This window comes from Biomphalaria glabrata, chromosome 12, assembly GCF_947242115.1.
Source record: "Biomphalaria glabrata chromosome 12, xgBioGlab47.1, whole genome shotgun sequence".
Taxonomy (NCBI): domain Eukaryota; kingdom Metazoa; phylum Mollusca; class Gastropoda; family Planorbidae; genus Biomphalaria; species Biomphalaria glabrata.
The window spans coordinates 38,418,074-38,434,103 of NC_074722.1; the positions used below are offsets into that span (position 1 = coordinate 38,418,074).

The 16,030-nt window shown below is 31.6% G+C and overlaps 1 long non-coding RNA gene across 8 annotated transcripts in view; it reads right to left on the reverse strand.

Annotated features, from left to right (window-relative positions):
* Nucleotides 1-1,901: 1,901 nt before the first annotated feature.
* LOC106068908 (uncharacterized) overlaps nucleotides 1,902-16,030 on the reverse strand; it is a 33,640-nt gene continuing 19,511 nt past the window's right edge. For 3 of the 8 annotated variants that reach the window (XR_008773977.1, XR_008773976.1, XR_008773971.1), the window contains 4 exons: nucleotides 5,478-5,537; nucleotides 4,272-4,990; nucleotides 3,088-3,266; nucleotides 1,902-2,959 (listed from right to left, as the gene is read on the reverse strand). This is a non-coding gene — a long non-coding RNA (uncharacterized LOC106068908). The remainder of the gene's footprint in view (nucleotides 2,960-3,087; nucleotides 3,267-4,271; nucleotides 4,991-5,477; nucleotides 5,538-16,030) is intronic. The other 5 variants (XR_008773974.1, XR_008773973.1, XR_008773972.1 and 2 more) reach the window with 5 other exon arrangements.

Below are 16,030 nucleotides of genomic sequence, written 5' to 3' on the forward strand. Positions count from 1 at the left end.
ATTTAAGCCATTTAAGTATCATAATTGATAAGATATTTAAAATTATTTATTTTTAATATATTTGCATTTTTATATGTTTAATCTGTGGGCTCACCTGAATTCTGTAGGTTTCCGCGGGCCGCAAAAAACACTTTGGCAGGCCGCATGTGGCCCGTGGTCTGTAATTTGCCCACCCCTGATCTAAATGAATTAAATTATTTCTACTACTAAAAGTAATATCAGGACTACCAATGTACAACTAAATATTTATTTGTGCAGCACTTTCAGTTTTATTGTGATATCGTATACATTGATTTGATTGACTCATTTTGATGTATATGTATACCTTGCAATCAAAGTGGCATTCATTTTTTTTTAAATTGTAACTGGTCTGTGCTAAATTACTGAATTCATATTAAGAGATAACTATTAATGTATTTGAAAGTTAATGGTAAAGGGAAAATAGGTCAGGGCAAAATGTTAAAATATTCAAGTTAAAATAAATTTCCCTTTTCAGACTTTGCGATCTGTAAGACAGATGATACAAAAAATCATCTGTTTCTGTGTCTTATGGTCAATGAGGGTATCAGGTGGCCAGCACAATGACCAACCGCCTTTACTTTTCTCCATTAAATGTCAGGAACCCATTTAAGCTGGGTGGACTAAAAGGTGCCTAATTGTTTTTCTTTATATTAGGACTATTATAAAAAAAATGGTCTTCAAACCCTAGACCTATGTTTGGCAGCCAAGCACTTTACCGCTTAGCCACCACACCTCCAAGTGAATTCTATAGAAACTTTTAACTGTTTGCTCATCTTTCATTCTACAACTAAAGCAAGGTAATTATATATTGTTAGGGACAATGCTGTCTGGAATGAGAGAATATGTTAGCCTGGCGGGGCCTAAGGTCATGTCTAGCCTGGGTTAACAAGAAGTTACAGTTGCCAGACTGTAACACTACTGGGTGGGTTGTATCTGTGCACCTCTGTGACCAAGGGGTTTGAGTCATCTAAGCAACCAGACAACTAAACTAAACTAAACTAGCGAACTAAAAGAAATCTAGAAACATAAAGAAGAAATTCAAAAATGAGACTTTAATTTCAATGACTAAGGCAGCAGTTACAATCTAGTACATAAACATTAGAAGTGGCCATCATGACAGCAATGGGCAGGGCTTGGCCATAGTTTTAAAACAAACTTTAGAAAAAAACAAACTGCTAGTTATTTTGACAGTTGTTCAAATATAAAACAGATTTACACATAGTAAAATTTTAAAAAATAAAAGAAAAATTCTGAAACTTACAGGCAGTCCCGGGTACAGAATAATTAAAACTGACACAGAGACCACTGGTCAACAGTACAGGAAACAGCATAGGCTCTATTTTAAGTACTCCACCCTAACCCATATAATAGGCAGAAATACAAGTATACAGCTTAGCACTAGCCTACAGAAGTAAAATTTAAAATACATAAAAGTAGCTTTGGGAGTGCCAGTTCACAATTATAAAAATTTACCTGTTAATAAAGTCTAGGTCTAATGTTTGTTTTGTTGGTTTTACATGTGTTCCATCAGAAAGAGAGATAACATCTTAGCCGTAACCTCCAACAGGACACTGAGTGTTAACACCAGAGACTATGGAGATGACAAAGTGGATACCCCATGATCACCAATAGATAATACAAAGTGAATTAGTATTTGAAAATTTTAAACACACTAAGGGGATAAACTCATTGCTTTAGTGAAGACTGACAATACCAAGTAGTAAATATTATTATACTCTTTATTTATAGCAAAATATGTAGGTCCTAGCTGGGGAATACTGCATACTTCTCACTAATCTTCGGACTTGAAGATAAGCCTTATTATTATTATTTATGAAAAATTTCTCCTCTAAGAAATCAGACAAAAACTCAAAACTGTATTCATGGTAACAGCAAAACATTTATATTATAACAGCATAGAATATGTTAACAGTTTTATTTTAAATATAATAATATAACAATATTATAATAGAGCTAAATAATGTCAAGTCGCTATTTATACTGTAAAAAAGCATAGAACAAATTGTGCAGGGATGTGACACAAAAAATTATATGATAGCACACTAAAGCAGGGGAGATAACAAATTGAATTAAAAGCATAATCTAGCAAGGCTTTGGCGTTGTGACTGTACAGAGTATTGAATGTTAACTGAAGACACGTATAGTTGTTACAACATTTTCCGGTGGAAGTGACGTTCTGCTTTAGAATTCATGAATAATTAAAGATATAAAAGTTTGCTTAATACTGGTACAATAATAATAACGATAATATACCAAAGCACCTTCCTCCTTCAAAATACAAAAACATGTAACTGAAACAACAAGAAGATTGAGGGAAAAAAAAAGGAATATTTAAAAAAAAATGAACAAATGACTGGACTGATTGTCAAGATATACCTAAATATAGAACAAGATTTATACAAGTCAATTATGGTGATTCCACCTAAATAGTTCTCACAAAGTACATCACTTGAGTACTTTTACCTGTTCATTGTTCTATCCATTGTATCTGTTAGGTTTTCTGACCTTGCGACCACTTCCGGTAATGTAACCATGTTGTGAGGTTGGGTTACAGGGTTCAGGATGTATAACTGTGGGTGTAGAAGTATTTGTCGCCACTCTAGTAGGTGAGCATGGTTACTCAACCTGAGGTTAGGAGCATTCTTCATTGTTTCCTACTGAGTCCCATATTGCAGCTTGGTCACTAAAATTGTCTTGAGAAGGTCTGGTTTTCAAGTAGCATTAGGGAAATGTTAATTTCTTTCAGACGCAGTAGGAATGTAAAAACATCAATGCCAATTAGCAATCAAAAGATAATGACAGGTTCCCTTAGAGCACAAGGAAGTCTCTAAATGATGGTAGAAAAGGAAAATCTCTAATAGATCCGGTGTGTCTGTGTCTTTGCCTCTAGGAATTGTTTTACTTCTCAAGATGTTCACTGTCAATACAAGAGAACAAAATTTGATAAAAACATTTTTATAGTCAGTGAAACACAAAACTTGGCAAAGCTTTACTCAGGGGTTTAGTATAAAGAAAATATAAAGAGATATACACAGCATTGCTTACCATTGTATTCCATACATCTCTTGACCCATTTTTTGGTTTACATTTCATCTTCATGTTGGTCTACATCTTCATCATGTTGGTCTACATCTTCATCATGCTGGTCTACCTCTTCATGTTGGTCTACATCTTCATCATGTTGGTCTACATCTTCATGTTGTCTACATTTTCATCATGTTGGTCTAAATAAGAATAAAAAAATTAATAAGAAAAACTTTTTCCTTGAAAAGGAAAAAAAAAATTCTTTTGTTGCTTTTCTTTTCATGTTAAACAAAACTATTATGATGATGCAGGTTTCACTTTATGTTTTAACTTAGTATTTTATGAATAAACTTTTAAGAAAAAAAAATACACCCAAGACATCTAATACAGCAGCAAAGAATAACAAACAAATAAAGTTTTAAAAATTTTAAGGTTAATTAAGTCATTTAAGTCTAAGGAACTTATTGGAGATTTTCAATTATGCCAGAAAACAATAAATAACTAGCTATTTAGTGTATCTGGTGTACAGAATACAGAAAGCTTTAATATTTAGAGTGAAAATTATGCTATTAAGTTTGTGCATTTCTAGCAAAATGAAATCACAACTAAGTTCTTTTGCTTGCAGTACATTGGTTTTGTTGAGTTGGCAACAGCAGTCTTTCCTTCAAAATCTCCAGGTTTATTCTTTTTTTTTTTATATATATTTTTATTTCACTTTATATTGTTTCAGCAAATCTCTTTATTGTTTGCTTTTCTTTTTCTATCCTTATCTATTGTATTTCTTTTAGAATGTACTTAAAAATCAAAAAGTAAGCTAAGAGCAAATTACTAAGTTTAAAATTCCCACCAGATAAGATCCAAACAAATGAAAATTTAGTTTGATTATGATTACCCGGAGGATTACCACTATAGCAACGACAATATAGATACAAACAGGAACAACATTCACACACAAAACATACAAAGACACAGTCATACACAACCACTGGTTAATAAACTAAACCTCTTTGTGATGTGACTAATGACCATGAAACACCATGAAACACACTGACAGAAAATGGAGTAAAAGAGTTATAAAATCTTTCTGTTCTAGCCTTAATGAAGAGGAAGCGACCACTTTATCCAGATCTGATGTAACTGGTTTAGTGGCTGCAGATTGTCCTCAAGAATGCATAAATGAGATCAGATGTTTCAACATTACTTACATGTACATTGCACTTGATATTCTTGTCGAATGTTTGACATGTTTTGAATGTTTCTTGAGAGCTGAAGAGAATCTACTTCCTTGACCAAATGTTCAGCAGAATAAATGTCATCAGGCAAGATATGAGCATCAAGATGACCATACACAGTCCAGTGCACATATCACATGACCAGGCAGCCATCCTTTCTTATGAGAAGACAAAGTCTTAGTGTAGTGACCTCTCTTGCTTAAATTTTTTCTTGTAACTTGGTGCACAAAATAATTGAGAACTGAAATGACTTCAACAAAAAATTATGAAAATCTAGGAGAGAAAAAAATTCTAAGTAGAGGAAAAGTGACAATTATAATACACATTTTGTTAATGTTTTATTTCTTTGATTTTATGCACATCTGCACAATTTAGGCCATGTCGTGCCTGCAGTCCCTTAAGGACTACTCTCTCTCTCTACATAACAGGGGCTAAATTCTATACAGTTAAATCATTAAAATCAAGGTCTATTCACAGTTAAAATAGTAAGGGTAGTAAAAATTTAATAATTTGGTAAAAATCTAATGTAAATAGTACATGAATAAGATGATAATTCCCCTCTCCCTTTTCAAGTTAGTTGTTAGTAACACCAGGTTAGTAGCAACAAAATCATGTAGAAATAGACATGGCTTTATTTAATTTAGTCTGACTGTTGTTGACTTGTAGCACCAAACTGCTGGTAGGCAACTAAACTGTTGAAGGCATAATATATCTTAGCTAATAAGAACTTGAACAACTTCCTTGTGAACAAAACTAAATATAACATTTATAATACTTGTGATCACATGAAATAAATGTAGTAGACTTAAGTAATAAAATTTCTTACAATCTAACTCACTACAATAACACAACCTTTCAGTCTTACATTCTGGAGTCGTCTCCCCTAAGACCAAGTGACGACAATGCCACTTTTGCATCATTCACATCCAATCGCTTACCTCTTACCACAGTCACCATAAAAACACACACACTCCATAACACTTCTGCTTGTCCAACATTCTTTCACTGAATCAAGCCCCAAGCATCATACTTTTCCATATGTTAGACTTTGCAATGACCATGTTTTTAATCATACTAGTTACATTTAGCAGACACTCTGGCACATATTGGAAATAATAGTGCAAATATTATGACTAATCAAGCTTTAAAAAACTCTAAATTAGATTCTTATTTCTGTACCTTGATATCTGTCAACAAAAACAACTGATACATTTGAACCTAAGGAAGAACAAAAAGAATCTGAAATATAAAGTTGTGTAACAAAAACTTGAAAGAGTTCAAGGTAACAAAACTTAATATATAGATATAAATTGCAGATATAGGCGAGAACCTAAAAAATTGGAATTTAATTTTGTAGCTTGATATCTGTTAACAAAAAATTAAACTTCAGTAAAAAGAAGTTTGATTAAACATTTCAAATATATAAATTCATATGTTGCTAATGACACTGAAAAAAAAAGTGTTTCTGGGAGTAATAAACAGGACTACACATTTGTAAAAACACTGCAGATTATGTATAATATATAATAACCATAATCATATATATATATTTATTTATTTATAACGGTAATCAAAACTAACATAATATAATATAGTATAATATAAAGAGAGAGAGAGAGTTGAATGAATACTTGATGTGCCCCAACAGTTAATAGGACACTTGAGGTGCCACATAAGTTAAAAAGACAAGCAGTAGTTAGGACACTTGTGGTGCCCCAACAACTGATAGGACACACATGAGGTGAACAACAGTTGGTATGATGGATGAGGTGCCCAACAATTGATAGGACAGAGTGCCCCAACAATAAGACCATTGAGTTGTTAGGATGAATGAGATGCCCCATGATAGGATACTTTAGGTACCCCAACAGTTAATAGGAGACTTGTGGTGACCTAACAGTTGGTAGGAAAGAAGAGGTGTCTTACCAACTGATAGGATATTGAGGTGCCCCAACAGTTATAAGGACATTTGAGGTGCCTAAAAAGGTGCCCTACCAAACAATAGGACAAGAGGTGCCCTACAAATTGATAGGACACTAGAGGTGCTCTACCAATTGATAGTATGCTTGAGGTGCCCTACCAATTGATAGGATATTGAGGTGCCCCAACAGTTATAAGGACATTTGAGGTGCCAAAAAAGGTGTTGAAAAACTTGTGGTGCCCCAACAGCTGATTGGACAGACTTGAGGTGGACAACAGTTGGTATGATCGATGAGGTGCCTAACAATTGATAGGACATTTGGAATGCCCAAACAATTGATAGAACACTTGGAGTGCCCAAAAATAAGAATATTGAAGTGCCAAACAGTTGTTAGGATAAATGAGATGCCCCAACAAATGATAGGACATTTGAAGTGCTTCAACAATAGATACAATACCTAAGGTGCCTCTAGAGTTAAAAGGATATTTGAGGTGCCCAAACAGTCGTTAGGACACTTGTGGTGCCCCAATAACTGACAGGACACACTTGAGGTGCCCAACAGTTGGTATGAGGGATGAAGTATTCCAACAATTGATGACCATATAGGTGCCCAACAGTTGGAAGGTATTGATATTTTGTTTTTTTGGCACATCAGCACAATTAAGGCTATATCATGCCCATAATCTATCAAGGGTTATTCCCCCTTCATAGCTCAAGAGCTAAGTTTTATACGGTTGGGTCATTAAAAACAAGATTCATTCACACCTCAGATGGTGAAAATAGTAAACATTTACATAAATTAATAAAAATCTATTTTAAATATTACATATTCACAATTGCTTTACCCTATCACAAATCAAACACTGGTAGACAGTTGAAGGATGAAAAAGGTGCCGTAAAAATTGACCAGACACTTCAGTTGCACCAACAATTAATTAGTAAATAGTATATTGAAGTTGGACAGTGATTGTAAATTTTGACACAGGCAGACAATATTTTTATGCCAATGTATATTATATATCTCATTGTGACCTATAAATAGGATAGGTCATAAGACCAGTGACCTGTACTGTACTAGCAAGTTAGTCCAGTGGTACTTTGTGGTCCCAATTATATTATCTAGGCTAATAACTATAGCCTCTAGATGTATAATACTACCGAGACAAACAAATAATAATTCTGAGATTCCAGTTACAACAAAAAAAAGGAGTTTATTTACAAACAAAAGGAAAAGATCATGAAAAATATAAATTGCAATAAAGGCTCACCAAAAGAAAATACATAATGAAACTAAGCAAAGTAGCAAGACAGTTTCCAGTCAATATAATGAAAGGACCACCATCATAGAGGCACAATAATGTCTTATGCCGAAAAACCAAAAAGATGGTTTATAATAATACCATACATGCATTAACAATGAAATGACGTCATTCATGAGACATTTTATGTCAAAAACCAAAGCGAGGGTTTACATTAGTTTACAATAATATCATACATACATTAACTATGAAAAGACGTCATTCTTGAGACACACTACTGTCTCGTATCTAAACAAAATATGTCTTTCAAAAAAAAACATACATAAGAGGATAAGAGACTAAGTAGACCTATACCATTTACATAAATCAATTTAGTACTAACAAATTGATAAAATCTACTTAGCTCATTATCGAAATACTCTTCCCACAACAGTGGCACACTCCTCTTGAGTAACACAACAATTGTACAACACAAGGATGAGTTAAACAGTATATAGATTTAATTCAAAATACACTGGTCAGTTGAAAGGCTCAAGAGAGAGTGGCGATCGTAAACAATTGACAGCGACTTAAGTCATAAAGGGGGCTAACTCTAATAAAAAAATAAAGGTAGCAACCCTTATTGTCCCTCTTGTCACACTCATCAAGTAATAGTCAGTAATTTTGTGCAGTACAAGTATATATATTGCATTGAAGTTGAACTGTAATTGTAGAATTTAACCCAGGCAGACAGTACATTTGTGTATATTATATATCTCATTAGTAAATAGTATGTAAACACTCCTAGACAGTTGAAGGATGAAAAAGTGCCCCAAAAAATAAACCAGACACTTCAGGTGCACCAACAATTAATTAGTAAATAGTATATTGAAGTTGGACAGTGATTGTAAATTTTGACACAAGCAGACAATATTTTTATGCCAATGTATATTATATATCTCATCAAGTAATAGTCAGTAATTTTGTGCAGTACAAGTATATATATTGCATTGAAGTTGAACTGTAATTGTAAAATTTAACCCAGGCAGACAGTACATTTGTGTATATTATATATCTCATTAGTAAATAGTATGTAAACACTCCTAGACAGTTGAAGGATGAAAAAGTGCCCCAAAAAATAAACCAGACACTTCAGGTGCACCAACAATTAATTAGTAAATAGTATATTGAAGTTGGACAGTGATTGTAAATTTTGACACAAGCAGACAATATTTTTATGCCAATGTATATTATATATCTCATCAAGTAATAGTCAGTAATTTTGTGCAGTACAAGTATATATATTGCATTGAAGTTGAACTGTAATTGTAAAATTTGACACAGGCAGACAGTACATTTGTGTATATTATATATCTCATTAGTAAATAGTATGTAAACACTTGTAGACAGTTGAAGGATGAAAAAGTGCCCCAAAAAATCAACCAGACACTTCAGGTGCACCAACAATTAATTAGTAAATAGTATATTGAAGTTGGACAGTGATTGTAAATTTTGACACAGGCAGACAATATTTTTATGCCAATGTATATTATATATCTCATCAAGTAATAGTCAGTAATTTTGTGCAGTACAAGTATATATATTGCATTGAAGTTGAACTGTAATTGTAGAATTTAACCCAGGCAGACAGTACATTTGTGTATATTATATATCTCATTAGTAAATAGTATGTAAACACTCCTAGACAGTTGAAGGATGAAAAAGTGCCCCAAAAAATAAACCAGACACTTCAGGTGCACCAACAATTAATTAGTAAATAGTATATTGAAGTTGGACAGTGATTGTAAATTTTGACACAAGCAGACAATATTTTTATGCCAATGTATATTATATATCTCATCAAGTAATAGTCAGTAATTTTGTGCAGTACAAGTATATATATTGCATTGAAGTTGAACTGTAATTGTAAAATTTAACCCAGGCAGACAGTACATTTGTGTATATTATATATCTCATTAGTAAATAGTATGTAAACACTCCTAGACAGTTGAAGGATGAAAAAGTGCCCCAAAAAATAAACCAGACACTTCAGGTGCACCAACAATTAATTAGTAAATAGTATATTGAAGTTGGACAGTGATTGTAAATTTTGAAACAGGCAGACAATATTTTTATGCCAATGTATATTATATATCTCATCAAGTAATAGTCAGTAATTATGTGCAGTACAAGTATATATATTGCATTAAAGTTGAACTGCAATTGTAAATTTTGACACAGGCAGACAGTACATTTGTGTATATTATATATCTCATTAGTAAATAGTATGTAAGCACTTGTAGACAGTTGAAGGATGAAAAAGTGCCCCAAAAAATCAACCAGACACTTCAGGTGCACCAATAATGAATTAGTAAATAGTATATTGAAGTTGGACAGTGATTGTAAATTTTGACACAGGCAGACAATATTTTTATGCCAATGTATATTATATATCTCATCAAGTAATAGTCAGTAATTTTGTGCAGTACAAGTATATATATTGCATTGAAGTTGAACTGTAATTGTAGAATTTAACCCAGGCAGACAGTACATTTGTGTATATTATATATCTCATTAGTAAATAGTATGTAAACACTCCTAGACAGTTGAAGGATGAAAAAGTGCCCCAAAAAATAAACCAGACACTTCAGGTGCACCAACAATTAATTAGTAAATAGTATATTGAAGTTGGACAGTGATTGTAAATTTTGACACAAGCAGACAATATTTTTATGCCAATGTATATTATATATCTCATCAAGTAATAGTCAGTAATTTTGTGCAGTACAAGTATATATATTGCATTGAAGTTGAACTGTAATTGTAAAATTTAACCCAGGCAGACAGTACATTTGTGTATATTATATATCTCATTAGTAAATAGTATGTAAACACTCCTAGACAGTTGAAGGATGAAAAAGTGCCCCAAAAAATAAACCAGACACTTCAGGTGCACCAACAATTAATTAGTAAATAGTATATTGAAGTTGGACAGTGATTGTAAATTTTGACACAAGCAGACAATATTTTTATGCCAATGTATATTATATATCTCATCAAGTAATAGTCAGTAATTTTGTGCAGTACAAGTATATATATTGCATTGAAGTTGAACTGTAATTGTAAAATTTAACCCAGGCAGACAGTACATTTGTGTATATTATATATCTCATTAGTAAATAGTATGTAAACACTCCTAGACAGTTGAAGGATGAAAAAGTGCCCCAAAAAATAAACCAGACACTTCAGGTGCACCAACAATTAATTAGTAAATAGTATATTGAAGTTGGACAGTGATTGTAAATTTTGAAACAGGCAGACAATATTTTTATGCCAATGTATATTATATATCTCATCAAGTAATAGTCAGTAATTATGTGCAGTACAAGTATATATATTGCATTAAAGTTGAACTGCAATTGTAAATTTTGACACAGGCAGACAGTACATTTGTGTATATTATATATCTCATTAGTAAATAGTATGTAAGCACTTGTAGACAGTTGAAGGATGAAAAAGTGCCCCAAAAAATCAACCAGACACTTCAGGTGCACCAATAATGAATTAGTAAATAGTATATTGAAGTTGGACAGTGATTGTAAATTTTGACACAGGCAGACAATATTTTTATGCCAATGTATATTATATATCTCATCAAGTAATAGTCAGTAATTTTGTGCAGTACAAGTATATATATTGCATTGAAGTTGAACTGTAATTGTAAAATTTAACCCAGGCAGACAGTACATTTGTGTATATTATATATCTCATTAGTAAATAGTATGTAAACACTCCTAGACAGTTGAAGGATGAAAAAGTGCCCCAAAAAATAAACCAGACACTTCAGGTGCACCAACAATTAATTAGTAAATAGTATATTGAAGTTGGACAGTGATTGTAAATTTTGACACAAGCAGACAATATTTTTATGCCAATGTATATTATATATCTCATCAAGTAATAGTCAGTAATTTTGTGCAGTACAAGTATATATATTGCATTGAAGTTGAACTGTAATTGTAAAATTTAACCCAGGCAGACAGTACATTTGTGTATATTATATATCTCATTAGTAAATAGTATGTAAACACTCCTAGACAGTTGAAGGATGAAAAAGTGCCCCAAAAAATAAACCAGACACTTCAGGTGCACCAACAATTAATTAGTAAATAGTATATTGAAGTTGGACAGTGATTGTAAATTTTGACACAAGCAGACAATATTTTTATGCCAATGTATATTATATATCTCATCAAGTAATAGTCAGTAATTTTGTGCAGTACAAGTATATATATTGCATTGAAGTTGAACTGTAATTGTAAAATTTGACACAGGCAGACAGTACATTTGTGTATATTATATATCTCATTAGTAAATAGTATGTAAACACTTGTAGACAGTTGAAGGATGAAAAAGTGCCCCAAAAAATCAACCAGACACTTCAGGTGCACCAACAATTAATTAGTAAATAGTATATTGAAGTTGGACAGTGATTGTAAATTTTGACACAGGCAGACAATATTTTTATGCCAATGTATATTATATATCTCATCAAGTAATAGTCAGTAATTTTGTGCAGTACAAGTATATATATTGCATTGAAGTTGAACTGTAATTGTAGAATTTAACCCAGGCAGACAGTACATTTGTGTATATTATATATCTCATTAGTAAATAGTATGTAAACACTCCTAGACAGTTGAAGGATGAAAAAGTGCCCCAAAAAAATCAACCAGACACTTCAGGTGCACCAACAATTAATTAGTAAATAGTATATTGAAGTTGGACACTTATTGTAAATTTTGACACAGGCAGACAATATTTTTATGCCAATGTATATTATATATCTCATCAAGTAATAGTCAGTAATTTTGTGCAGTACAAGTATATATATTGCATTGAAGTTTAACTGTAATTGTAAAATTTAACCCAGGCAGACAGTACATTTGTGTATATTATATATCTCATTAGTAAATAGTATGTAAACACTCCTAGACAGTTGAAAAATGATAAAGGTGCCCCAAAAATTGACCAGACACTTCAGTTGCACCAACAATTAATTAGTAAATAGTATATTGAAGTTGGACAGTGATTGTAAATAGTATGTAAACACTTGTAGACAGTTGAAGGATGAAAAAGTGCCCCAAAAAATCAACCAGACACTTCAGGTGCACCAACAATTAATTAGTAAATAGTATATTGAAGTTGGACAGTGATTGTAAATTTTGACACAGGCAGACAATATTTTTATGCCAATGTATATTATATATCTCATCAAGTAATAGTCAGTAATTTTGTGCAGTACAAGTATATATATTGCATTGAAGTTGAACTGTAATTGTAGAATTTAACCCAGGCAGACAGTACATTTGTGTATATTATATATCTCATTAGTAAATAGTATGTAAACACTCCTAGACAGTTGAAGGATGAAAAAGTGCCCCAAAAAATAAACCAGACACTTCAGGTGCACCAACAATTAATTAGTAAATAGTATATTGAAGTTGGACAGTGATTGTAAATTTTGACACAAGCAGACAATATTTTTATGCCAATGTATATTATATATCTCATCAAGTAATAGTCAGTAATTATGTGCAGTACAAGTATATATATTGCATTAAAGTTGAACTGCAATTGTAAATTTTGACACAGGCAGACAGTACATTTGTGTATATTATATATCTCATTAGTAAATAGTATGTAAACACTTGTAGACAGTTGAAGGATGAAAAAGTGCCCCAAAAAAATCAACCAGACACTTCAGGTGCACCAACAATTAATTAGTAAATAGTATATTGAAGTTGGACACTTATTGTAAATTTTGACACAGGCAGACAATATTTTTATGCCAATGTATATTATATATCTCATCAAGTAATAGTCAGTAATTTTGTGCAGTACAAGTATATATATTGCATTGAAGTTTAACTGTAATTGTAAAATTTAACCCAGGCAGACAGTACATTTGTGTATATTATATATCTCATTAGTAAATAGTATGTAAACACTCCTAGACAGTTGAAAAATGATAAAGGTGCCCCAAAAATTGACCAGACACTTCAGTTGCACCAACAATTAATTAGTAAATAGTATATTGAAGTTGGACAGTGATTGTAAATAGTATGTAAACACTTGTAGACAGTTGAAGGATGAAAAAGTGCCCCAAAAAATCAACCAGACACTTCAGGTGCACCTACAATTAATTAGTAAATAGTATATTGAAGTTGGACAGTGATTGTAAATTTTGACACAGGCAGAAAATATTTTTATGCCAATGTATATTAAATATCTCATCAAGTAATAGTCAGTAATTATGTGCAGTACAAGTATATATATTGCATTGAAGTTGAACTGCAATTGTAAATTTTGACACAGGCAGACAGTACATTTCTGTATACTATATATCTCATCAAATAATAGTAATTTTGTGCAGTACAAGTATATATATTGTATTGAAGTTGGACAGTAATTGTAAATTTGGACACAGGCAGTAATTTTGTGCTGATATATATTATATAACTCAAGTAACAGTATATATATTTATATATACATTCTATTGAAGTTGGACAGTGAAAAGATTAAGAAGCACTCTTCAAAGTGATGAGCTATATCAGTGCTAGTATTCAATGACATTACAGGAAGATAATCAGTATTGAAATATATTACTGATAATTTTGATTTTCATTTTTAATTTTTATGTTTTATATTTAGAAAGCTGTTGACAGTATTGTTCTTGTCAAATTTGGTATCACTGATATTGTGTCCTTGTTAAATTTTGTCTTTTTTCAATGTGTAAAAAAAATATATATATGATCAGAACATAAGGTTTTAGAGGTCGCAGATTTAACACTGTAGATTTTTGTGTTTAGACTATTGTTTATTTTAATGTTTACATTGTATTAATATTGTGCACGATTTCTTGGGGTCTTTAAGTCATTTTTATTTATATTTGTAAGTATATGTAGTATTTCTTGAAAATTTTCTGTCTTTTTCCTGCTGTGCTTGTTTGTTTTTATATATAGACCAAATCATGCTTTTGGAACAGGATGTGCTTTAGGGTAAGAGAGTGAGGTCAATGTGTTGCTCGAATCCTCCTCAATTTAATCAAAGTTTTCAGTGCACTGAGTCATCATATCATCATTTATATAATTGTAACATTTTGGTATAAACTTTGTTACATTTTTTTTTTACATTATAATATTTTATTAATTTTGTTTTCTCTTTCTATATGACAAAATAATATATTGTAAAGACATAATAATTGATTATGACATTGATTATTAGATTGTTGACAATTTAGTGTGTTATGTTAATCACAATAGTATTGGCTTGATAATATTGTCAGTGATTGTAAACTATAAAAGATATTAGATATCATTATTATCTATAAAAAAAAGTACAGAATGCATTGGTACATTTGATAAGTATTAATAGATACATGGATGGATATACTGAAGTAAAGAAAGTTGCTGAATTGTTTGGTCTTAAAGATGAAGAAAAGAAAGATGTTTTGACATAAATGGAAAGGAAAGAAAATCAAGTTGATATTTTAAAGAGTTGGCGAGAGCACAAAGAGAAGAGAGAAATGCAACTAGATGCTGAAAGAAATTAAAAGGAAGCAAAACCAGACAAAGAATCAGAAATTTAAAAAAAAAAACAACTGAAAAATAAAAGCTGCAATTCCAAACAAGGGAGACAAAACAGAAACTACCAAGCGTGAACATAAAGAGAATATTTATAGGCAAAAAATGAGGGACCTTAAAGAAACTGATGAAATACTGAAGTTATTTTCAGACTATCTGTAAAACTTGCAATTACAATAAAGATACTTGTTCTAATATATTCATATGTAAACTAAGAGGCAAGACTTTGAGTGTTATTAACTCATTAATAGAGAGAACAAAGAAAGAAATGCATCCTGTTAAAAGCAATATTATTGGAATCTAGATCACCAAAGAGAAATTTATTATCAACATTAAAGACAATCTAATTCTCCAAAAATATAATGTACCAAGAAATAGATAAGGAATTGGAAATCAGAATAGGTAACAAAGCAATAATGTTAATACAAATGAAGTTCCAACCTACAGTATATAATATTGAAGTAAAACTGGAATTTTTTCCAGCATATGTTAATGGTGTACTAGTGAAATATACCACAGTCACTAATGATAAACATGTTAAAACAAGATACTATGACAGGTATAACTAAGAAAATATAACAGGTATAACTAAGATAATATGACATGTAAAACTAAGGAAATATGACAGGTAAAACTAAGAAAATATGACAGGTAAAACTAAGAAAATATGATGGGTAACAGTAAGAAAATTATGCTGGCAAAACAACAAGATATCATGTCCAATAGCATTTATTGACTGCCCATGGATAACAGAAAGAATCACAGCTATGGTGATGAAAAATGTTTGTCCCCTGATTATTGGAAATATTCACTGTTACCATGTTCATCTTTCACCTCACCAAAAAAGACTGCTTTTGGCATACGTTCATCACCCATATGGAATACATGCCCTGCCCAGCATAACTGTCAGACCAAAAGAAGTCTCTC